Raw genomic sequence first — 24,217 nt, forward strand, 5'->3', positions numbered from 1 at the left:
AAGGACCTGTAAGATTACTAGAATGGTAAAATAGGGATTATATGTTGAAAAGAAATATGAAACTCTGGTCTGGACAAGATGGTGTGGACTTACCTCTCTCTTGTCATCCCTGCTACATACAACTATGAACCCTGACAATAACTCAAGACAAAACAAAAACTCAGGAAGGTTAAAGATAGACCACAGAACTAGAGGAACACCATAGTGGCAGGGCATCTTATGAAAAACCACCCAAAAGAAGAAGGCTAAGAAAGCCATCCAGATCTGGCATTTCCCAACCCCATTCTTTTAAGAGAAAGTGCAGCCCAGATAAGGCTCATTCCTCTCCAGGATGTGACAGGAATTCCACTGACATTATTACGTGTGCCTAGCAGAACCAGCAAGGTGAATCAATTGGAAGCCTCACTGACAAGAAGTGACCAGGGTAAGCACTCTCTATCCTTATCTTGTCTGAGACTCACCTTCCACACCCAGAGATACCACATAGCTACAGGGGTACAGGGATCACAACAAAAGAGCCAGCTGGGGAAGCATTCTCCTTCACCATTTGGCTAGAAACTGTCTTTCCCCATTCAGAGACACTGTGTGTGTATGTGGGGGGGGTGTTTTCAGAAATTGCAAATGGAATCATTGCACAATAAGTGTATGTGGCCTCGCTGGGAGGGACTGCCACAAGATGCACCCAGCCCAAGAAGCCTACTTGTTGCTTCAGTCCTAAGACTCTCCCTATCCCCACTTAGAAACACTCAGAAGAATGCCCACAATAAGCATCCAGCTAGGGAGGCACTCACCATCTTCCCACAAACAGAAGGACCCTGTTCTAACAAACACCAACAAATACTATTCATCCCTAAAACAGGGAACCTCCCTTCCCCCATTTTCAGGCATCCCAGCCAGAGTAAGTTTCTTCATCTCCCTCAAACAACATTAGCAAGGATCACTGGAAGCCACAATAGCATGTGAGATAAACCAAGTGGACAAAAAGCACCACAAAGTCTCTGAAAATTATGTTGCCTTAGGAACCATAGCTCAAAAAGTAGGCCAGGACCTGTGTTATAAATCTAAAAAAAGTACCTCTCTGCTAAAATTGAAAAGTTAAATGGGATCCACAGTCTCCTTCTGTAATAACCCAAAAGTCCAAGATAGAATTGGAAATCACTCAGCTTTTACACAATGAAAAGGCCTCAGTTTCAGGCTAAACTCTCAAGAGCAGTTTCTAATTGGGTGTGGAATTGCTAGAGCTCTGGAGAAGATGTTGGTGCTAAACTGTTCTACCAAATTACTGACCCTGGAAAAAAATGCTGAAGAGTCACTTTCCTGACTCACTCAAGGTATACGGAGTGGTGATGAACAAAAACCATGGGAATCCCTTTCAAAAGGAAGTGGTATTGGATTCCTGGCCAGACTTCAAAACTGTTATCACTTGGCAGTAGAAAGAGGCTAAAGCAGATAACCTGGACCACTACACTAATGCTTATGCTGTGTTCTACAAGGATGTCAGGACTTTCCTACGGCTGATGGAAGAATCTGATATTATCAACCGGGACCAAGTTTTTCGAATACAAGGGCTACAGTGAGTTATATGATGTTTCCAAAGACGTTGCCAACTCAAAGCAGCTGGATGTGAAGCTCGCTTCCTTCAAGGCAGTTCGTTTTTCTCCTGTTTCAACTCTGCCAGACACCAGTCTTCTAACAGTTCTCCCCTCCCCTACAACTAACCCACCTTAGTGTTGTTGATGCTGACCTACTTAACTGGACGTGGTCCCTGGGTGGCAATGAACAGTGCCTCTGGTACATAGCCAACCTCATCTCCTGATTTCCCCAGTGTGTGTGTCCATGATGATGAGGGAAACCCAGTTTCTTGGTCTATCAGACCAGTTTGCCACCTTGTGCCATGGCTATACCCTGCCAGAGCATCGCAGAGAAGGCTACAGCCAGCTGGTAGCCCTCACACTGCCCCAGAAGCGGCAAATCTGGGGATTCACCTCTCAGTGCAACATTCTCAATGACAATATAGCCTCTATTGGTTCTTGCCTTGTCATTTCCATTGGCTCATGCTCACCCCTGTGGCTTTCTCTGGCCAAGTTCACCTGTAGCCCAGTGAAATGCCAGGAGTTTTCTTCCTTTCCCTGAAGATACACATACTCCTTAACTGCCAATAAAGAGAACATTAAAACTGGGATTAGGAGCCCTGGGTGATATAGCTCAGTGAATTAAGCATGGGCTGCAAACCAAAGGGTTGCTGGTTTGATCCCTAGTCAGGCCACATGCATGGCTTGCGGGCCAGGTCCTCAGTGTGGGGTCTACAAGAGGCAACCGCACATTGATATTGCTTTCCCTTTTTTTCTCCTTCCCTTTTCCTCTATCTGAAAATGAATAAATAAAATCTTTAAAAAAACCTGGGATCAGGAGAAGCTTAGTTGTTGAAAAGGCCAGGAAAAAACATACAGGATCAGCCTGAGAGGCCTTACCTCTCTCTGTCTCAGGTTTCTGCAGTAAATAACTGGGAGGACAGGGATCACTGTGGCTGTAATAGAGGGAATTAACCTCCTTAGGGATCCATTGCAGAACAAAGGTTCTGAAGGCAGCAGTTCTCAGCATAGTGGCAGAAATGACAGCACGAGAACGAACCACAGGAGCATGTGGCTACAGCTTCTGTAGCCTCACAATCACACCAGTTCCCTGCTACCGCCACTTGTGCTCATGCTGCTGTCTCCTGAGTTCAGATCCTACCACTTCTGACCCAACTTCTCTCCAGACATTCCTGTCTTCAGTTACTGGCTCTTCACCTCCTCCAATGACTCTAGCTTATAGTCCCTCCCTGGGAATATTCAAATGAAGGGGTTCTCACCTTTGGGTGTATTTCAGAATCACCAGCAGGGCCAGTTGCAACACAGATGGCTGAGTCTCTCCCCCATGGTCTTTCACTAAGTAAGTCTGAAGTAGGGCCAGAGAATTTGCACTTCTTTTTTTTTTGACTTTTTTAAAATTTTAATCATTGTTTAAGTACAGTTTTCTCCCTTTTACTCCCAATCCGGCCGACCTACCCAACTCTCACCACTTCCTTCCCAATACCACCCTCACCCTAGTTTTTGTCCATGTGTCCTTTAAATTTGTTCCTGTAAACCCCTCCCATTCTACCTTGAAATTCCCTCTTCTCTCCCCACTAGTCACTGTCAGCCTGTCCTCTATTTCAGTGTCTTTCGTTATATTTTGCTTGTTTCATTGTTTTGTTGTTTAGGATCCTGTTAAAGGTGAGATTAGATGGTATTTGTCTTTCACTGCCTGGCTTATTTCGCTTAGCATAATGCTCTCCAGTTTCATCCAAGATGTTGTGAAGGGTAGGAGCTCCTTCTTTCTTTCTGCTGCATAGAATTGCATTGTATAAATGTACCATATTTTTTTAATCCATTCATTTACTGATGGGCATCTAGATTGCCTCCAGCACATAGCTATTATAAATTGTGCTGCTATGAACATCGGGGTGCATAGGTTCTTTTGGATTGGAGTTTTAGTGTTCTTAGGATATAGTTCCAGCAGTGGAATTGCTGGGTCAAAAGGCAGATCTATTTTTAGTTTTCTGAGGAATTTCCAAATTGCTTTCCATAGTGGTTGTACCAGTCTGCAGTCCCACCAACAGTGCACTAGCGACCCCTTTTCTCCACAACCTCTCCAACAGTTGTTTGTTGCTTTGTTTATGATGGCCATTGTGACTGGTGTGAACTGGTATCTCATTGTGGTTTTAATTTGCATCTCTCTGATAGCTAGCGATATTGAACATCGTTTCATGTGTCTTTGGATTTTCTGTATGTTCTCTTTGGAGAAGTGTCTGTTCAAGTCCTTTGCCTATTTTTTAATTGGATTCTTTGTCTTCTTAGACTGTAGTCATGTAAGTTCTTTATATATTTTGGAGATTAAACCCTTGTCTGAGGTATCATTGGCAAACATGTTTTCCCATACACTTGGTTCTCCTTTTATTTTGATACTGTTTTCTTTAGCTGTGCAGAAGCTTTTTATTTTGATGAGGTACCATTTGTTTATTCTTTCCTTTGCTGTAGGGGATATGGCAGTAAAAACGTTTCTTCATGAAATATCTGAGATTTTCCTACCTACGTTCTGCTCTAGGACTTTAATGGTGTCACGGTTTATATTTAAGTCTTTTATCCACCTTGAATTTATTTTTGCATAAGGTGTAATTTGGTGCTCGAGTTTCATTTTTTTGCACGTTTCTATCCAGTTCTCCCAACACCATTTGTTGAAGAGGCTGCTCTTACCCCATTTTATGTTGCTGATGTCTTTGTCAAATACTAATTGACCGTAGGGACTTGGGCTTATTTCTGGGCTCTCTGTTCTGTTCTATTGGTTCATGTGTCTGTTTTTATGCTAGTAACAGGCTGTTTTGATTATAGTGACCTTGTAGTATAGTTTAGTGTCAGGTATTGTGATCCCTCCTACTTTATGCTTCTTTCTCAAAATTGCAGCAGCTATTCGGGGTTGTTTATCATTTCATATGAATTTTTGAAGTGTTTCTTCTATGTCTGTGAAATATGCCATTGGTACTTTAATAGGTATTGCATTGAATCTGTAAATTGCTTTGGGTAGTATGGACATTTTGATGATGTTAATTCTTCCAATCCATGAACATGATGTATGTTTCCATTTGTTTGTGTGTTCCTTGATTTCTTTCCTGAGTGTTATGTAGTTTTCTAAATACAGGTCTTTTACCTCTTTGGTTAGTTTTATTCCTAGATATTTTATTTTTCTTTTTGCTATCTCAAATGGGATTTTTTTATTGATTTCTGCTTCTGCTGTTTCACTGATGGTGTACAGAAATGCCTTTGATTTCTGGATATTGACTTTGTATCCCGCTGTTTTGCCAAATTCATTTTTTAGGTCAAGCAGTTTTTTGGTGGAGTCTATAAGATTTTCTATGTACACTATCATGTCATCTGCAAATAGTGACAGTTTTCTTTCCTCCTTTCTGATTTGGATGCCTTTTATTTCTTTTTCCTGTCTGATCGCTGTGGCTAAAACTTCCAGTGCTATATTGAATAGAAGTGGTGAAACTGGACAACCTTGTCTTGTTCCTGATCTTAGTGGGAAAGATTTTAGTTTTTGGCCATTGAGTATGATGTGGGTTGTAGGTCTCTCATATATGGCCTTTATTATGTTGAGGAATGCTCCCTCTACTCCCACTTTGCCGAGTGTTTTTATCATAAATGGGTGCTGTACTTTATCAAATGCTTTTTCTGCATCTATTGATATGATCATGTGGTTTTTGTCATTCCTTTGGTTTATGTGATGTATTACATTTACTGATTTGCGAATATTGTACCATCCTTGCATCCCTGGAATGAATCCCATTTGGTCATGGTGTATGATCGTTTTAATGTATTGTTGGATGTTGTTTGCCAGTATTTTGTTGAGGATTTTAGTGTCAATTTCATCAGCAATATTGGCCTGAAGCTTTCTTTCTTTGTTGTGTCTTTATCTGATTTTGGAATAAGGATGATGTTGGCCTCATAAAAAGAGTTTGGGAGTCATTCATCGTTTTAGATATTTTGGAGTAGTCTGTGAAGGATAGGAGTTAGCTCTTCCTTAAATGCTTTGTAGAATTCTCCTGTGAAACCATCTAGTCCAGGGCTTTTGTGTGTTGGGAGTTTTTTTATTACTGTGTCAATTTCTTTTGCTGTTATTGGTTGTTCAGGCTTTCGGCTTCCTTTTCATTGAGTTTTGGAAGATTGTATTTTTTTAGAAATTTGTCCATTTCACCTAGATTTACAAATTTGTTGGGATACAGTTCTTCGTAGTAATTTCTTAAAATCCTTTGTATTTCTGTGGTATCAGTTGTAATCTCTCCTCTTTTATTTCTGATTGTGTTTATTTGGGTCTTCTCTCTTTTTTTCTTGATGAGTCTGCTTAAAGGCTTGCCAATTTTGTTTATCTTTTCAAAGAACCAGCTCTTGGATTCATTGATCCTTAGAATTGTGCTTTTAGTCTCTATGTCATTTAATTCTGCTCTGATCTTTGTTATTTCCTTCCTTCTGCTTGCTCTGGGCTGTCTTTGTTGTTGTTCCTTGAGTTCTTGTAGACATAGGGTTAGGTTGTTTGTTTGCAATGTTTCTAACTCTTTTAGGTGGGCCTGTATTGCTATGAACTTCCCTCTCTGGACTGCGTTGGCTGTGTCCCATAAGTTTTCCATTGTGGTGAGTTCGTTTTCATTTGTTTCCAGAAACCTTTTGATTTCTTCCCTAATATCATTCTTGACCCATTCATTGTTTAATAGCATGCTATTTAATCTCCATGATTTTGAGTGTTCTTTTTTTCCCTTGGGGATGGTTTCTAGCTTCAGTCCCTTGTGATGCCAGAAAATGCTTGGTATGATTTCAATTTTCTTCAAACTGTTGAGGCTTCTTTTGTGTGTTATCATGTGGTCTATCTTTGAAAATATCCTGTGTACATTTGAAGAGCATGTGTATTTACCTTCTTTGGGGTGGAGAACTCTGTATATATCAGTTAAGTCCATTTCATCTAGGGTATTGTTCAGTGCCACAATATCTTTGTTGATATTTTGTTTGGAAGATCTGTCCATTTTTGATAGTGGGGTGTTAAAATCCCCCACTGTAATTGTGTTTCTGTCAATATCTTTCTTGAAGTCCTCTAAGATTTTCTTTATGTATTTGGGTGCTCCTATGTTGGGTGCATATATATTTACAATATTTATGTTTTCTTGGTGGATTCTTCCCTTGAGTATTATGTAGTGACCTTTTTGGTCTCTGTTTATGCACCATTTTTGGAAGTCTATTTTGTCTGATATGAGTATTGCTACCCTGACTTTTTTTTCCCCTGTCCATTTGCTTTGAAGACTTGTTTCTAGCCCTTCACTTTCAGCCTGTGAAGGTCTTTTATCCTGAGGTGGGTCTCTTGTAAGCAGCATATGTGTGGGTCATGTTTTCTTATCCATTCAGCTATTCTATGTTTTTTGATTGGAGCATTTAATACATTTCTGTTTAAGGTTATTATTGATAGGCACTTATTCATTGTCTTTTATGTACATGTGTTCTTCTCTCTCTCTCTCTTTTCCTTCCTTTCCTTAAAGCAGTCCCTTTAGCATCTCTTGCAGAGCTGGTTTGGTGGAGGTGTATTCTTTTAGACTTTGTTTGTCTGGGAAGCTTCTTATTTGGCCTTCTATATTGATTGAGAGCCTTGCTGGGTAAAGTAGCCTTGGTTGCAGAGCTCTGTTTCTCATTACTTGGAATATTTCTTGCCATTCTCCTCTGGCTTGGAGTGTTTCCATTGAGAAGTCAGCTGTTAGCCTTATTGGGGCTCTCTTGTATGTTACTTCCCTTTTTCCCCTTGCTGCCTTTAAGATTCTCTCTTTGTCTTGAAATTTCGCCATTTTAATTATGATGTGTCTTGAGGTGGGCCTCTTTGGGTTCCTCTTGATTGGGACTCTCTGTGTTTCCTGGATTTGTATGACTTTTTCTCTCATCAAATTAGGGAAGTTTTCCATCATTACTTTTTCAAATGGGTTTTCTATCCCTTGCTCTTCTTCTTCTCCTTCTGGTATCCCTATTATATGGATATTATTCTGTTTCATATTGTCTTGCATTTCTCTTAATCCCTCTTCATTTTTTCTGAGCCTCTTTTCCTTTTCTTGCTTTATCTGGGTGTTCTTTTCTTCTTTGTCCTCTAGCTCACTAATCTGATCTTCTGCTTCATCAATCCTGCTTTTCATTCCTTCTACTGTGTCCTTCAGTTTGGAAATGGCATTCTTCATTTCCTCTTTGCCCTTGTTGATAGTTTCTATTTCCTTTTTCATGTTTATATAGTTTTCAGTGAGATCGTTGTAGCTTCCCTCTAGTTTCTGGTGGCTCATTGTGAATTCACTGAGCTTCCTGATAATCATTTTTTGAACCCATTATCTGATAGTTGAGTTGCCTCTATTTCATTTAGCATTTTTTCTGAGGCTTCCTCTTTTTCCTTCATTTGAGATTGTTTCTTTGTTTTCTCATTGTTCATGAGATTCTTCTTGCTAGCCCCTGTTTCTTTTTTCTTTTTTTAATATATTTTATTGATTATGTTATTACAGTTGTCCCATTTCCCGCTTCTCTCCCCTCAACCCTGTACCCCCTCTCCCACCCACATTCCCCCCTTTAGTTCATGTCCATGTGTCATACTTATGAGTTCTTTAGCTTCTACATTTCCCATACTATTCTTGCCCTCCCCCTATCTATTTTCAACCTACATTCTATGCTACTTATTCTCTATACCTTTTCCCCCTCTCTCCTCCTCCCACCCCCCTGCTGATAGCCCTCCATGTGCCCTCCATTTCTGTGATTCTGTTCCTGTTCTAGTTATTTACTTAGTTTCTTTTGGTTTTGCTTTAGGTGTGGTTGTTCATAATTGTGAGTTTGCTGTCCTTTTACTATACATGTCTTTTCTTTATCTTCTTTTCTTAGATAAGTCCCTTTAGCATTTCATAAAATAAGGGCTTGGTGATGATGAACTCCTTTAATTTGACCTTTTCTGAGAAGCACTTTATCTTCCCTTCCATTCTAAATGAGAGCTTTGCTGTATAGAGCAATCTGGGTTGTAGGTCCTTGTCTTTCATGACTTGGAATATTTCTTTCCAGTCCCTTCTTGCCTGTAAGGTCTCTTTGGAGAAATCAGCTGACAGTCTGATGGGAGCTCCTTTGTAGGTTACTGTCCCCTTATCTCTTGCTGCTTCTAGGATTCTCTCCTTCATTTTTACCTTGGCTAATGTAATTATGATGTGCCTTGGTGTGTTTCTTCTTGGGTCCAACTTCTTTGGGCCTCTCTGAGCTTCTTGGATTTCTTGGAAGACTGTTCCCTTTGCCAGATTGGAGAAATTCTCCTTTATTATTTGTTCAAATACGTGCTCAGTTTGTTGCTTTTCCCCTTCCCATTTTGGTACCCCTATAATTTGGATGTTGGAACGTTTAAAGGTGTCCTGGATGCTCTTAAGCTTTTCCTCATTTTTTTGAATTCTTATTTCATCATGCTCTCCTGCTTGGTTGATTCTATCTTCCTTCTGGTCCACTGTATTGTTTTGAGACTCAAATTTCTTCCTTTCACTATTGGCTCTCCTCCGCGTATCTTCCTGCATCTCTTTTATAGTAACCTGCATCCCTTCATGTAAATTGCGCCCAAAGACAACCAATTCTGTGAGCTTTCTGATCACCAGTGTTTTGAACTGTGTGTCTGATAGATTGGCTATTTCTTTTGCGCTCAAAAGGATGAGTCCTGGGGGACTGATCTGTTCTGTTGGAAACATATCTTATGTCTTTCCCTGTCTCTCCTTTTTTTTTTCTGGTTTGGTCACTCTTATTATGGTGGGGGGCAGAGCCTTAGGTGTTCACTGTGGCTGGGCACCCCAGTCACTAGATTGTGACGTTATATGTGGGGGCAGGGGTGGAAGCGGGGGCGGGTGGGAACAATGGCAGTAGTTCCAGTCTCCTGGGCTCAGTCCCTTCTCTGGGACCCTGGGCTGCGAGCTCTGCCCTGGTCCACAATCGCTGCCTCACTGGGTCCCCCAGCCCCAGCTTGCCTACTCAGGGATCACCCCTGCGTTCTTGCGCCCCAGATGGCTGTCGCGCAGATTTTGCACTAAATTTTCCCTGACCTCAGCGCGCCGCCCACCCGCGCCAGCCCCGCGCCCGCCCGGCTCGTCGTCCCCTACCAGTCTTGATGTACAGGTCTACTTCAACTTCTTGGCTGTCTCACTTCCATTCAGGTAAATCCTCTGTCAGTTCTGAGTGTTATTGTCTGTAAATTATTGTTGTTCTATTCTTGGTTGTGCGAAGAGGTACGGTGCGTCCACCTATTCCTCCATCTTGCTAGAAGTCTCCTAGCCTCTGTTTCTTAAATTGATCTGTTCTGGTTCCCTGTGATTATGGTGTGAACTTCTGTGGTAGAATACCTGTGAGATTCAGTGGTGCAGTCTCCTTCGTGTATCCTGGTGTTCTCAACTTCCCCCTACTTTTTTTTTTGTGATTAGTTGGAGGAGTAAGGCAAAATATTTTAAGACAGCAAGACAGTATTCTATGATATTTACATTATCAGCCAGTAGAGAAGAGATGGGATATCCTTTGGCTCCTTATAGCGTTAACCATGATCCTCCAGCCCACTAGCCATGTTTTAGAAAGGATAGAAAGAAGGTAAGGCTCTTATTGGGGACGAAAGGTTTGTTAGTTGGAACTAGCAAGCTGTGAGGCTGTGGGAGGTCAGATTCTGATGTAGCGTTGGAATACAGATTAGTAAATAGGAGTAGTGTGTAAAAGAATAGAGACAACTCCCACAATAATAGAGTTCCGGAAATTGCGAAGTGGGCTGAGATCAGATAGGGGTGTTGAGTAGTATTTACAATTGTATGAACTAAGTCTTATTTATAATAATATTAAAGCAACAATCATGTGGCAGAATCTATGAGATCTAGATAACAAGAATAAGGAGTATAGAACCTTGAAAGGTATACTAATGGAACACAGATGAAGGATAGTAAATTATCAACACACTGTGACTGAGATACCAGGAGAAACCTATCAAATGACAGTCTAACCAGCCAAGCAAAGAAGATTATACAGAAAGAAAAAGAATACCAAAATACTATTAAAATAAATAATGTCAGAAACGCAACTAAAAGATAATACAAATTTGCAGTAACTTGCAAGCTAAAACAAATGGGGAAAAAGCAGAAGATGGAGTGCAGGAGAGATAAATTTGGAGTGGAAGGAATAATACTAGGATGAATGAAAGAGAAACATAAGGGATTGAGAGATATAAAATGATAACAATTGAAAAATAAAAGGTCACTTAAAACACAAGATAAAATCAATCAACCAACAACAGCCAAAAACAAAAAACAAAACAAACAAAAAATAGTCTTGTTGGTTTCTAACTGGCCAGAGCAGCTTTTCTGGTCTTTCTGGCTTTAGCAGGCTGAGGGGCATTTATCACTCTTCCCATTCAAAACTCAGTAAGTCACTAGGGTAATGTCCCCAGGGCCAGCAGGGCGCTGTCCTGAGTCAATGTGACTTTCCCCTACAGGATCCTGGGTTCTCCCGAGCCTGCTCTCCAGAGCTCACTTCCACGTTCTCCCAGCCTCCGGGCCCCTCAGGGCTCCTGCGTCTTTTGCGGTTTCACGATGCAAGCTCCAGGATCGCAAGGAGACGCACCCTTCCTTAAAATTTCACTGCAGTGGGTGCTATGTTCTCGGGAAGCACACGTGTCTTTTCTCGATTCACGGTGCAAGCTCTGGGGATTGTAAAGGGGCATGCACATCCACCAAATTTTTCAGTTTCGTGTTCTAGGAACCCTCCAAGCACCGCATCCCTTCTGGGTTCACAGCGCAAGAGCCAGGATTCCTGAGGGGGCACGTGCTTCCAGCTTCCACAGTTCAGCACCGCTGGCTCTGGGAACCCGAGAACGCCCTGCCTTTCCTTTTTCAGGGCTTCGAGGTCTGGGTTTTTCATGGATCCACACTCCCACTGGGCTGGGGGTGTGGGCGCACTTCCAGGCCAACCCTGGTCAAGCAGGCTGGAGGCACTCACTTCTCCCAGTGCTATGGGTGGGTGCTAGTAGCCCCTGCGCGATTGTCTCCCAGTCCAACTCCCCTCTCTGTGCCTTTAAGCCACAAGGTCTCCCCTGGTGTTGCTCAACCCCCGTTGTCTGGGGAGGGAGCAGCCACTCTGCTCTCCCAGGTGCCCTGAGGCAGACCCAGGAGCACCAGGCCTCGGGGCTGCAACCCTCCGGTCCCCGGGCTGATCCCTGGGTCCCTGCTGTGCTGAAGCAGTCTCCTTACTGTCTGGTTTTTCAATGTCCACTATAATTTTTGATGTCCTGTTTTCAAAAATGTTTCAGTAACCTAGGCCACTTGCTCTGTTCCTCCGCTGATCTGCAAGTTTCTCTCCCCTGCACAGAAGCAGAGAATCACGCTCTCTGGAGCAAAGCCACCATCTTTGAACCACAGGATCATTGACTTATTTGAGAATTTGCATTTCTAACAAATTCCCACTGCCTAGTTGACTTGGATGGGGGAATGAAGATAGGGGAGTTTTAAATGCTAGAAATAATGTCAGCAAATGACTGGACCTTACCTATCACCTACTCCAGCCTACTTGTCTATAATTGGCTTTCTCATAGGAAAGTAAAATGCATATATAGATGTGAATGTGAATATACAGAGGACAATATGAACACATATACACACTTATATAAGTAATTTTCTTTCATATTTTTACATGTATGTAAACTCAGAATTTTGATAATATAATAAACTTCAATTCTTACACTACATATGAAGAATTTGAGGACCAAGGAAAATAAATGACTTCAAGATTACATAGATAAAAAAAAAGATTATGTAGATAATCAGTGCTGGAGTCTGAGCAAGAATTTTGTCAATTTGATTTCAATCATTTTTTTTACTAAATCATATATTTATTTTGTAAAGGAAATTTAAATGCTTAAATAATTAAATCAATACAGTTATTAAAAAAGGAAATGGAGCCCTGGCTGGCGTAGCTCAGTGGGTTGAGTGCAGCCTGTGAACCAAAGCATCGCAGGTTCGATTCCCAGTCAGGGCATATGCCTGGGTTGCAGGCCATGGGTCCCAGCAACCGCACATTGATGTTTCTCTCTCTCTCTTTCTCCCTCCCTTCCCTATCTTAAAAAAATAAATAAACAAAATCTTAAAAAAAATAAATGGAAATCACTGTACGTCAAGAACAAGGAAAATCAAAACTTGAATAAGAATAAATATAAATAAATAAATAAATAAATAAATAGGAAAGTAAGAAATGTGCAGGCCATGGTGCTGGTTTTAACTTTTATCCATGAAGTTTTTAGAAGGTTAACATTGGAAATATAACCTCTCTAGTAGATAGCTTTAGGCTTAATTTCCTGCTTTGCCACTTTACTACCTATGTGATCATATTCAATGTCATTTAACATTTTCAGTCTTGTTTCTTCATCTGTAAAGTGGTGATATATAATATTACCTGTGTTATTTTCAGATGAATCAAATGTTGAAACTATCTGACAAGTGTTTTAAAGCAATCATCATACAAATGATTCAACAAGTAAATACAAATTATATTGAAACAAATAATAAATAATTTAAAGTTTCAGCCAAAAAAAGAAATTATAAAAAAGCTAAATGGAAATTAAGAACTGAAAATTATAATAAGAGAAATAAGAACTCACTGAATGGGCTCAATAGGAGAGTAGAGATGACAGAAGATAAATCAGTGAACTTGACGACAGATCAACAGAATTTACTCAAATATTTTGAAACTACATATCTGGCAAAGGTCTTGTATCTAGAATAAAGAACTCTCAAAATTCAATAATAGAAAAAAAATCAATCCAATTAGAAAATGGGCAAAACGTATTAACAGGTATTTTACCAAAGAGGATATACAGATGTCAAGGAAAAAATGTCATAGGAAAATGAAAATTAAAGCTACAATTAGATGTCACTAAACTATCAGAAGAGCTAAAATGAAAAAATATTGATAACATGAAAATGTTAACAGAGATGTGGAGAAACTGAATCACTCATACATTGCTGGAAGGAATGTAAAATGGTACAGCCACTCTGGAAAAAATTTGTCAGTCTCTTAAATAAATTAAACACAAAATTACCTATGACTCAGCAATCACACTCATAACATAAAAGCTTAAAGTCACACAAAAACTCCAGTGTACACAAATGTAATAGTTCACAACTTAAAAATAACCAAAATACCCTTCAAAAGTTAAATGGTTAAACAAATGTTGATACATTCATATCATTGCATACTAGTCAATAATAAAAAAGAACAGACTATTGATACATGACAAGTTTGATGAATCTGTAGAGATTTATGTTAAGTGGGAAAAAACCCCATCCCAAATGGATATATACCATAATATTCCAGTTATAAAACACTTTGAAAAGGAAATATTTCAGAAATAGATAACAAATTAGTGGTTGCCAGGGGTCTGGTAAAAGGAAGTAGGGAGGTGGATATAGCCATAAAAGGTTAACAGGAGGGACCTTTGTGGTGATGAAACTGTTCTGTTTCTGTATTGTTTCAATGTCAGTATCCTGGCTGTGGTATTATACTGTGGTTTTTCAAGATGCTACTATTGGGGGAAACTGGGCAAAGGGTGCACAGTTTATCTGTATCATTTTATACAACTGCATGTAAATCTACAATTATGTCAAAATAAAAAGAGATGCAAGATGTTAACCATTGTACATGCAAATTGAGTGAACATTTTTCCATAGAATGAAAATTGTTTTGCTTGTGCAGCAGAAAGTGCACTACAAAAGAGGAGGGAACAAAACTGATGAAATATAGAAAGGTTTGCTCACAGAGTTGACCCTCATCACCGTGGGCATGTTATGGTGTCAATGATAGTTAAAGCCAGGGCTCAATTTCAGAACTTGTAGACTTACCTGATAGAACATTTGGCTCCAGGTTTAGGTGGTTCCACAGAGTCAGGATCTGTTCAATCTGCACAATATCAAAGATACTGGTGGGGATGGTGTGAAGGTGGACATGTGGATGTTAATTATCTCTATGGTGCATCTCTCGTGGAGCCCACCAAGAGTGAGGTTATCAACTTTAGTGGGCATGTTGTTCCATATTAATGGAACTTGGGGAATAGCTACATGAGAGAATACATTCCAGCAGGTCAAAAAATTGGGACCAAGTTTAAGAATTGGAAGTACTATCTTACAGCCTCATCTGGTAGAAATGTTTCCAGGAACTTGAAATATAAACTTATGTGGTTTACTCACTTTGGACTAACATGCAATTGACCATGAGAACAATCTTCCAGGTCCTTGCTCAATCATAAGGACAGCAGTTTCTCCACTTCATAGATTTAGAGACATGATCCCTTACAAGGTTTACTTCTAAATTGAAGCAAACATGTTCCTAACACACATAAATGGTTACTATTTGTGAGGTAATGAATATGTTATTAGTTTGACTGTGGTAATTATTTCACAATGTTTATGTATATCTAAACATTACACTGAATATTGTAAATATAAACAATTTTTATTTGTCATTCATACCTCCTTAAAGGTAGGGAAAATTTAAAGAAATAAAATATAATCATAGTCAATTAAAAAATAAAAATAAATAAATTGAAGCAAGTCACTAACTCAATATTTGCAGTCCTCAAATTCTCCAACTTCAGTTTAGCAGTCGAGGGAGTCAGTTGGCTCTGGAGAGGGAAAGTGAGAACCTTTCTGTGGAGGATAGCCCCAAATGACAATAGAGTTTTCCTGGAAGAGAAATCATAGTTGAAACATGGGTTTGGGGCTCAATCCAGGCCTCTGCTGATGTGGAGATATAGAAACAAAACCCAGAATTCCTGACATGGCAACTATATTTGTTTCCAAGCCACTAGTGAGAGCTTTCCAACTTTGTGGAAGAGTTATCCTAGACATCACTGAAAAAAGGAGAAGTGTACACATAGTTTGCTGGGCTTAAAAGATGAGTTTTGGCAATGGGAGATTTGGTTCCAGCAAGAAAAACTGAATTGATCATTTGTCTGTTATCTCATAGGAACTCTAAGAATTCTGGAGCTTTATTTTGTATTAAGAAACAAAAAAAGGCCAAAACCTTCCTCCACCCTGAATCTGGTGATGGAGGACTCCTTGGTGCCAAATGATACGAAAGCTCTCTTCCTTGTCTTTAAAAATATGCTTCTCCCACTGAGGTAAAATTCAGTATACACAGTTAGGTAACTCATTTTTCTTTTAGAGATTATGGTAGTGGCTGTGATGTCACTGATAAAAAAGACAATGAGTAAAAAGTGTTCAGTATCAAATAGTTTTGTGACGTGCTGTATCATTTATGTTTCCATTTTTTCAATCACAGTTTACTTTCAATATTATCTTGTATTGGTTTCAGGTGTACAGCATAATGGTTAAACAATCATATACTTTACAAAGTGTTTCCCCTGGTATTTCCATTACACACCCAGCACCATACATAGTTATCACAATATTATTGGCTACCTTCCCTATGCTATACTTTACATCTCCATGACTCTTTTTCCATTGTTGTTTAAGTACAGTTCTCTCCATTTTCTCCCCAGCATTCTCCCCCACCCCACCTACCCCCACCTCCCACCCCCACCCTCAATCCTACCCCATAAGTATTTTTTAACTAACAATTTGTAGTTCTTAATTCTTTTGCCTTTTTCACCCAGACCCCCACTCCTCCCCTCCAGTAACCACTAGGTTGCTCTCTGTCTCTGAGTCTGTTTTGACTTCGTTGTTTTATTTTGTTTTTTTAGATTCCACATATAAGTGAATTCATGTGGTATTTGTCTCCCTCTAACATTATTTATATTCTAAATAGCAAATTAAAAGCTAGGAAACGTGCATCATTTAGAATCCTGTGTGAATTTGTTTAACTTAGACTGCCAAAAACTTATTTGATTACAACCCTGTCAAGGTATAATTTTTAAAAAGTTAAAAATCATGGTAGGGGTGAGCAATGGGGAAAAGGCAGGACAACTATAACTGAACAACAATTTAAAAGGTGCAAAAAAAAAAGAAAAAATGTGACTACCACACAAATATAGTGAGCATATGTCAAAATTTATTTGACACAAAGATATATTTAATCTGTTATTGAGAGTATTTATCAGTGAGATGGTAAAGCTAGTTCAGCTGTTGGGGTTATCTTTTTCATTGTATAGAAATTATTTACCCTCCTACTGGACAAAACTTATTGGCAACTTCTACAAGTTAACATGTAACTTTATAGAATACTTGACTTAAGAGTAAATAGCAAGTCAAACAATAGTATGTTTCTCTAGAGCAATTGTTGTCAAAGTGTGTTCTCCAGACCAGCAACAGTACCAGCATCAGCTAGGATCTTGTTAAAATTGCAAATTCTTGATCCCACTCAAGAACTACTGTACTTGAATCACAATTAAATGAATTAATAAAATAAAAATAAAAAAGAAACCACTGAATCAGAAAATAGGGAAGGGCCATCAAGGAACACGTATAAGGGACATATGGACAAAGCCAAAGGGGGTAAGTTTGAGAGTGGGAGGCAGGTATGGGTGGGGCCAGGGGCATGATGGGGTGAAAATGGAGACAACTGTACACAAACAACAATAAAAAATACATTTAAAAAAGAAACCTTAAGATAGGACACAGCACTCTGTGTTTTAACAAGCCCTCCAGGAGACTGATACATATGAAAGTGTGAGAATCATTGGTGTAGACTTGATCTTCAGGCAGTATGAGCCTATTGACAATATACCGCTATGATTCTGAAAAGATATACAGCTATCCTTTTGTCTGTTTCTAAGTTTTGGATATATTTTCTTTTTATTTTTCCTTTTTACATTTTTAATATTTTTACATTGTTTATTGTTGTTCAAGTACAGTTGTCCCCATTTCCCCCCCCAATCATTCTCCCCTACTCTACCCACCCCCACCTCTCACATTCAATCCTCCCCCCTTTGTCTTTGTCCATGGGTCCTTTATACATACATGTTCCTTGATGACTCTTCCCCTTGTTTTTTCTTAGCCTACTTTTTAGCATCACATTTGGAAATATGAATATACAATTAATAAAAACCATCCAGAGGTTTAGAAAACCTTTATTATTTTCTATTTCATCTTACTTCAAATAAGAGTTGAAGTCATACCTTTTCCAAAAAAACATTCTAACACTTTAGTCCTTTCTAATCTCTCTCCTCCTTGATCTTCTATACACTCTTAATTTACACAGTTTAACATTTAGTTTAACATAGTGCTAATAGTTTTCTGTGTGTTAATTTTACCCCTACATTGAAAACTGCATGAAAGTAGCAATTGTGACTTAACCCCCCTTTCTCAGTCCAAACTTTAATGTAGTCAGTGAATTATAGATTCTCAAGATTGGAAGGTACTTTGAACATCAACTTATTTAGCTGAGTATACAAAAGTAGAATCTCCTTCCCATCTATGGTTGTCAGAATTTTAAGATGTTCCCAGGATTTTCCCCACCCCAGTGTATGCACCTTTCATAATCCTTGGGCAGTGAATATACTGCATTTTATTACCATAATTGTTATGTGACACAACTGACCTTAAGACACAGAGATTATACAGATGAACTGACCTAATTACTTAAACCCTTTAAAATCAGTTTCCTCCAACTGGTCACAGAAGAGGAAGTGAAACACTCAAGCCACAAAAAGGACTCAATATACCATTGTTGACCTGAAGATGAAAGGAGATACATGACAAAGAATGTGGGTAGAATATAGGAGCTGAGAGCAACCCCTAGCTAATAGTCAACAAAGCAATAGGCCTCAGTCATCTAACCACATGAAAATGAATTCTGACAACAATAAACTTTCAAGTGGATTTTTCTCTAGAACCTCCAGATGAGAATTCAGCTTGACCAACACCTTGATTTCAGCCTTGTGACCTTAGCAGAGAACCAACCCAGTCATGGTGTGCTGGACTTCTGACCTACAGAACTGTCAGCAAATAAATGTATGTTGTTTTGAGCCAGCCACTAAGTTTATAGTAGTTTATGTGGAGCTGTATAAAACTAATATCTAATTTTCCCAAGAGGTAAGTTAGCTTCTTTGTGAAACCTAGGGCAACAAAGTACACACTTTCCATACTCCAAGGCTACCTGAGCCTTTCATTCCTGCAGGATAGCGCATTCCAACTTTGGACAACTTTGACTTTTAGAAAGTGCTTTGTCATATTGAGCATCCACCCATCAATACTTCCTTCACTCCTGTCTTAATCTGTTCAGGTTACTATAACAGAATACCATAGAATGGGGGGCTTATAAGTAATAGATATTAGTTTGTCATACCTTTGGTAGAATTAATGAGGGAGCTCAGTGGAGTTTCTTTTATAAGGGCACTCACCCCATTTATGAGTGCTCTGCCCTCATGACCTCATCACCTCCCAAAGACCCATCCCTTAATACCATCACAATAACAATTAGGATTTCAGCATATGAATTGGGAGGTAGAAGGACATAGAAAATTTCAGTGTATAAAAATTGCTTAGAGCAAGTCTATGTTTGCTTCCATTTGCTTCCATCTTTCCTTTGGTTGGTGCTGTGAGAGATGTGAGTCCCAAAAAGTCTTGGGTAGAGGATTCTGTAGTACCCAAGGCTGACTATCTAGACTCAGATTTTAGCTAGCTTTCAAGCCTGTGTTAATTCAAGTACACCACACTTTACATAAGATAAATTTCTCAGTACTACACTGCCTCTGTTTGGAGCATCAGGATAAGCTACATTATATTAGACATGGTGTCAGTAAACTTCTTCTGTATAGTAAATAATTTTAAGCTTTGAGGACCATACAGTCATTGTTTCAACTGCTCTGCTGTTATAGCACAAAAGTAGTCATAGACAACATGTAAAAAAATGGGCACATTTGTGTTATCAAAAAAACCTTCATTTATAAAACAGGCTACAGGCTGTATTGCCCACTGTACTATAGTTTGTCTCTAGAGGGTTTCACACTAACAATTAAATTTAAGTGTGCAGCTTAGAAGTAGCATATATCCCTTTAACTCACAACTCTTTGGCCAGAATTAAACATGCCCCCCCCAACTACAGGTAGCAAGGACATATAATCCTACATTCTAAGAAGGAGATGAGCTGGAAATATTTGGTGAATAGTATGAATGACTATCACATAGGGCATGTACTAAAGTTGCATATTTGCATGCCTTTCTTCTCCACAAGAAAATGTCCTTTGAGTGCAAAAACCTTGTCTTATATACATAGCCAAACACATAGAGTAGATGTGCATATGTCTGATTGGTTGATAAGGGAAAAGAGAAGCAGAGGAAAGGGAAAGGAATTACAAAAAGATGAATGGAAAAGTTAGTGGTTTTTATGATAATGGGGAAAAGGATTATTATTCTTTTATGGTAATATTTCTAGTGACTATGTCATTAATGTTTATAGTGCTAATGTTCTTTTATAGATTTTATTTATTTATTTTTACTTATTTAATTTTTTGGTTCTAAAGTAAAAATTCAGTTTATTCATTTGGTTATGACACAGTACACAAGAAGCAAATTGTTTCACATCACAGATTTCACTTGCACCTCCTTGGAAGTTTCATTTCTTTGGCTAAAAGGAGAGACTAGCTGGGAAAGCCAGGCAATGCTCGGGCAACTGAAATAAGGTGGGGCAGGAGCAATGCTAACATCACCCTCATGGGGATGAGCACAGGGGGCTATTAATCACAAGCAGATTTCCTACAATCATTAGCTGGAAGCACAGGAGCACCACTCCTGGACACTCAAACCATCTAGGGCCTCAGTCATCCCTACCACACAGGTATAGCAGCACTTTCTGGTAGTCACTCTTGGTGTCTTGGTGGATGGAATAGGACAGGGACTTGCCGTACTTCTTGAATTTAGATCTGATTTTCAACATGTCCACTTCACTGCGGGAGATCATGATTCTGACCAAGACCTTGTTTCATGTCCCCTTGCCCTTCATGGAGTCATATAGTCAGTCAGCAAAATACAGGGGCTTGTTCTGGATGCACTGGACCAGGTTCAGGAAAGCATTTTCCAGGTCTCCCTTGACATCCTTTTTTATTTAAATTTAAATTATTTTATTGTTGTTCAATCAAAGTTGTCTGCATTCTCTCCTACCCTTCCCCACACCGCCTCCAAACCCACCTCCCTCCCCCACCTACCCCCTCTCCCCCAGTTTTGTCCAGGTATCCTTTATAGTAGTTCCTGAAAACCCTTCTCTCTACTGTCCCTTCCCCCCTCCCCTCTGGCTATTGTTAGATTGTTCTTAATTTAAATGACTCTGGTTATACTTTCTTTGCTTTCTTCTTTTGTTGATTATGTTCCAGTTAAAGGTGAGATCATATGGTATTCGTCCCTCACTGCCTGGATTATTTCACTTCGATAATGCTCTCCAGTTCCATACATGCTGTCACAAAGGGGAGGAGCTCCTTCTTTCTCTCCGCTGCATAGAATTCCATTGTGTAAATGTACCATAGTTTTTTGATCCATTCATTTGCTGGTAGGCACTTACATTGCTTCCAGCACTTGGCTATTGTAAATTGTGCTGCTATGAACATTGGGGTGCATAGGTTCTTTTGGATTGGTGTTTCAGGGTTCTTAGGATATAATCCTAGCAGTGGAATTGCTGGGTCAAAAGGCAGTTCCATTTTTAGTTTACTGAGGACGTTCCATACTGTTTTCCACAGTGGCTGCACCAGTCTGCAATCCCACCAAGAGTGCACTAGGGTTCCCTTTTTTTCTGCATCCTCTCCAACACTTGTTTATTGATTTGTCTATGTTAGCCATTCTGACCGGTGTGAGGTGGTATCTCATTGTAGTTTTAATTTGCATCTCACTGATGGTTATTGATGCTGAGCATCTTTTCATGTGTTTCTGGGCCCTCTGTATGTCCTCCTTGGAGAAGTGTGTGTTTAAGTCATTTGCCCATTTTTTAGTTGGGTTTTTTGTCTTCCTGGAGTGGAGTCATGAGAGTTCTTTATATATTTTGGAGATCAAACTCTTCTCCAAAGTATCATTGGCAAATATGTTTCCCCAAGTAGTTGGTTCTCTTTTAATTTTAATGCTGTTTTCTTTCACCATGCAGAAACTTTTTAATTTGATGAGGTCTCATTTGTTTATTCTTTCCTTTCTGTCCCTTGCTTTAGGAGACATATCTGTGAAGATGTTGCTGCGTGGAATGTCCGAGATTTTCCTGCCAATGTTTTCCTCTAGGACTTTTATGGTGTTATGACTTATATTTAAATCTTTTATCCACTTTGAACTTATTTTTGTGTATGGTGTAAGTTGGTTATCAAGTTTCATTTTTTTTGCATGTAGCTGTCCAGCTCTCCCAACACCATTTGTTGAAGAGGCTATTTTTACTCCATTTTATGTTGCTGCCCCTTTGTCAAATATTGACTGTAGAGACTTGGGTTTATTTCTGGGCTCTCTGTTCTGTTCCATTGGTCTATGTGCCTGTTTTTATGCCAGTACCAGGCTGCTTTCATTATAGTGGCCTTCTAATACAGTTTGATATCAGGTATTGTGATCCCTCTTGCTTTGTTCTTCTTTCTCAAAATTGCTGCAGCTATTTGGCGTCATTTATGGTTCCATATACATTTCTGAAATGTGTGTTCTATATTTGTGAAATATGTCATTGGTACTTTAATAGGAATTGCATTGACTTCCTTTTTGATGCTCTCTAACATGTCATAAGGACTGTAGCTCTTGTACCTTTTAAATACTTTCTGGAGGTGACACATGCTTCACTTGGTCATAATGCTGATCCACTTGGGAATATCATTTCCTTTTCTTTTCACTGTAGCATCATAGAGATCCTGGGCACCTTGTTCAATCAGTTATTGACCAATGACAGAACCATCTTCTGCTCTGCTACCTTTGGTGAGAGCAACCATCAGCTTGCAGAAGTCACCAGATGTGTCAGAAACAAAGTCCTTCTCCAGGTTAGTCTTGTACATTTCCTTGGAGACTCTGTTAATTTCCTGCAGCTCCTGGTTGTTCCTTGAGCAGATGATCCCAATGAGAGAGTCCTCAGTGGTCCCCAGCTGCTTCATGGAGGCCTTCAGTTCAGAAGCATCAAAATGAGCAAGTGTTTTCAATAGGCCCAAAATCACTGTCTCCAGGTGGCAGGACAAGACCGACTTCAGCACTGATGCAAGTTCCTTTTTGGTCTTTCTCTAGTAGGCAAAGGCAATATCCTGTCTCTACTCATTGCTGTGGTTGGTCAAAATGTTGACAATGGTGACATGATCCACGCCTTTGGTCTTGATGGCTGTTTCAATGTTCAAAGCATCCCGGTTGGCATCAAAGTTGGTATAAGCTTTGACTGACCCATATGCATTTGTGAGTGTGGAGTGATCACCCTCCAAGCTGAGCTTACACAGAATTTCATAAACAGTAGGCATTTTGAAAGAAGCTGGGCTGAGCATTGACAGCTGTGAGTGTCCCCAGAAGTGGAGCTTATTTATTTATTTTTAGACAGAGTGGAAGGGAAGGAAAAAGAGAGGGAAAGAAATACCAATATGTGGTTTCCTCTTGCATGACCCCTACTGGGAGCCTGGACCATAACCCAGGCATGTGTCCCAACTGGGAATCAAACTGGCGACACTTTGGTTCTCAATCCATACTCAGTCCACTGAGCTACACCGGCTGGGGCTATAGTGGTAATGTTGTTAAAAGACCAATCTGTACTTATATTCATCTCCCATTCACTCCTCAACTCATTTCAATCTGACTTATCTCTCCAGTGCTCAGTTCCCTGAAATCCTGCTTTCTAAGATAACAAGTAACCTCCTATTTGCAAAAGTTAATAGATATATTTCTTAATTCTTAGTGAACTTCTCTGCTATAATTGAAACCACCAAACATTACCTCCTTGAAACTTTTGACTCCATACTCCTCTTTGACACAACACTTGTATGGGTCTCTTCTGTGTCTCTACAACCATCCTCTTAATTTTCCCTATTCTTCCAACTCCTTAAATATTAATATTTCCTAGAACTTTATGCTCTTCCTTCTGCTCTTTTTCTCGCCCTGTTACCATTACTTGAATGGTCTTTCCTACTTAAATAGTTTCCACTACTATCTATAATGCTGTTGATTCTCATACCCATATTGCATAGCCATACTTTTTCCCAGTTTCAGAATCACATATCCAACTTTTGGTCTCATGCTTTCACCAGCAGATCCCATAGATATTTCAAATGAAACATGACGGAACATACATTCTTCTCATATTTCAGTAGTTGCAACACCATCTACATGGTCACCCAAGATAGACACCTGTGCCCTGGCTGGTGCGGCTCAGTAGATTGAGTGCCATCCTTTGAACCAAAGAGCCAACAGTTTGATTTCCCGTCAGGGCACATGCCTGGGTTGCAGGATGGGTTTCTAGTAGGAGAGTGCATAAGAGGCAACCACACATTGATGTTTCTCTCTCTTTCTCTCTCCCTTCCCCTCTGTATAAAAATAATAAATAAATAAAATCTTGAAAAAAAGAAGCCTGTGAGGTGTTTTGTATTCTTCATACCTATTCCCATCTTGCTGTGTAGTCTAAATATTGTTTTCTCTTCTTTCCTTTCCATACTACTGTCCTGGACTATATCCTATCAACTTTCACCTTGATTACCAAACAGCTCTCTAACTTATTTC

The 24,217-nt window shown here is 39.5% G+C and overlaps 2 pseudogenes; one reads left to right on the forward strand and one right to left on the reverse strand.

Moving 5' to 3' along the window:
* Positions 1-1,176: 1,176 nt before the first annotated feature.
* On the forward strand, positions 1,177-2,180 carry LOC114504553 (annotated as a pseudogene).
* Positions 2,181-20,190: 18,010 nt separating this feature from the next.
* On the reverse strand, positions 20,191-23,019 carry LOC114505232 (annotated as a pseudogene).
* Positions 23,020-24,217: the final 1,198 nt, after the last annotated feature.

The sequence above is a fragment of the Phyllostomus discolor genome, chromosome X, assembly GCF_004126475.2.
Source record: "Phyllostomus discolor isolate MPI-MPIP mPhyDis1 chromosome X, mPhyDis1.pri.v3, whole genome shotgun sequence".
Taxonomy (NCBI): Eukaryota; Metazoa; Chordata; class Mammalia; order Chiroptera; family Phyllostomidae; genus Phyllostomus; species Phyllostomus discolor.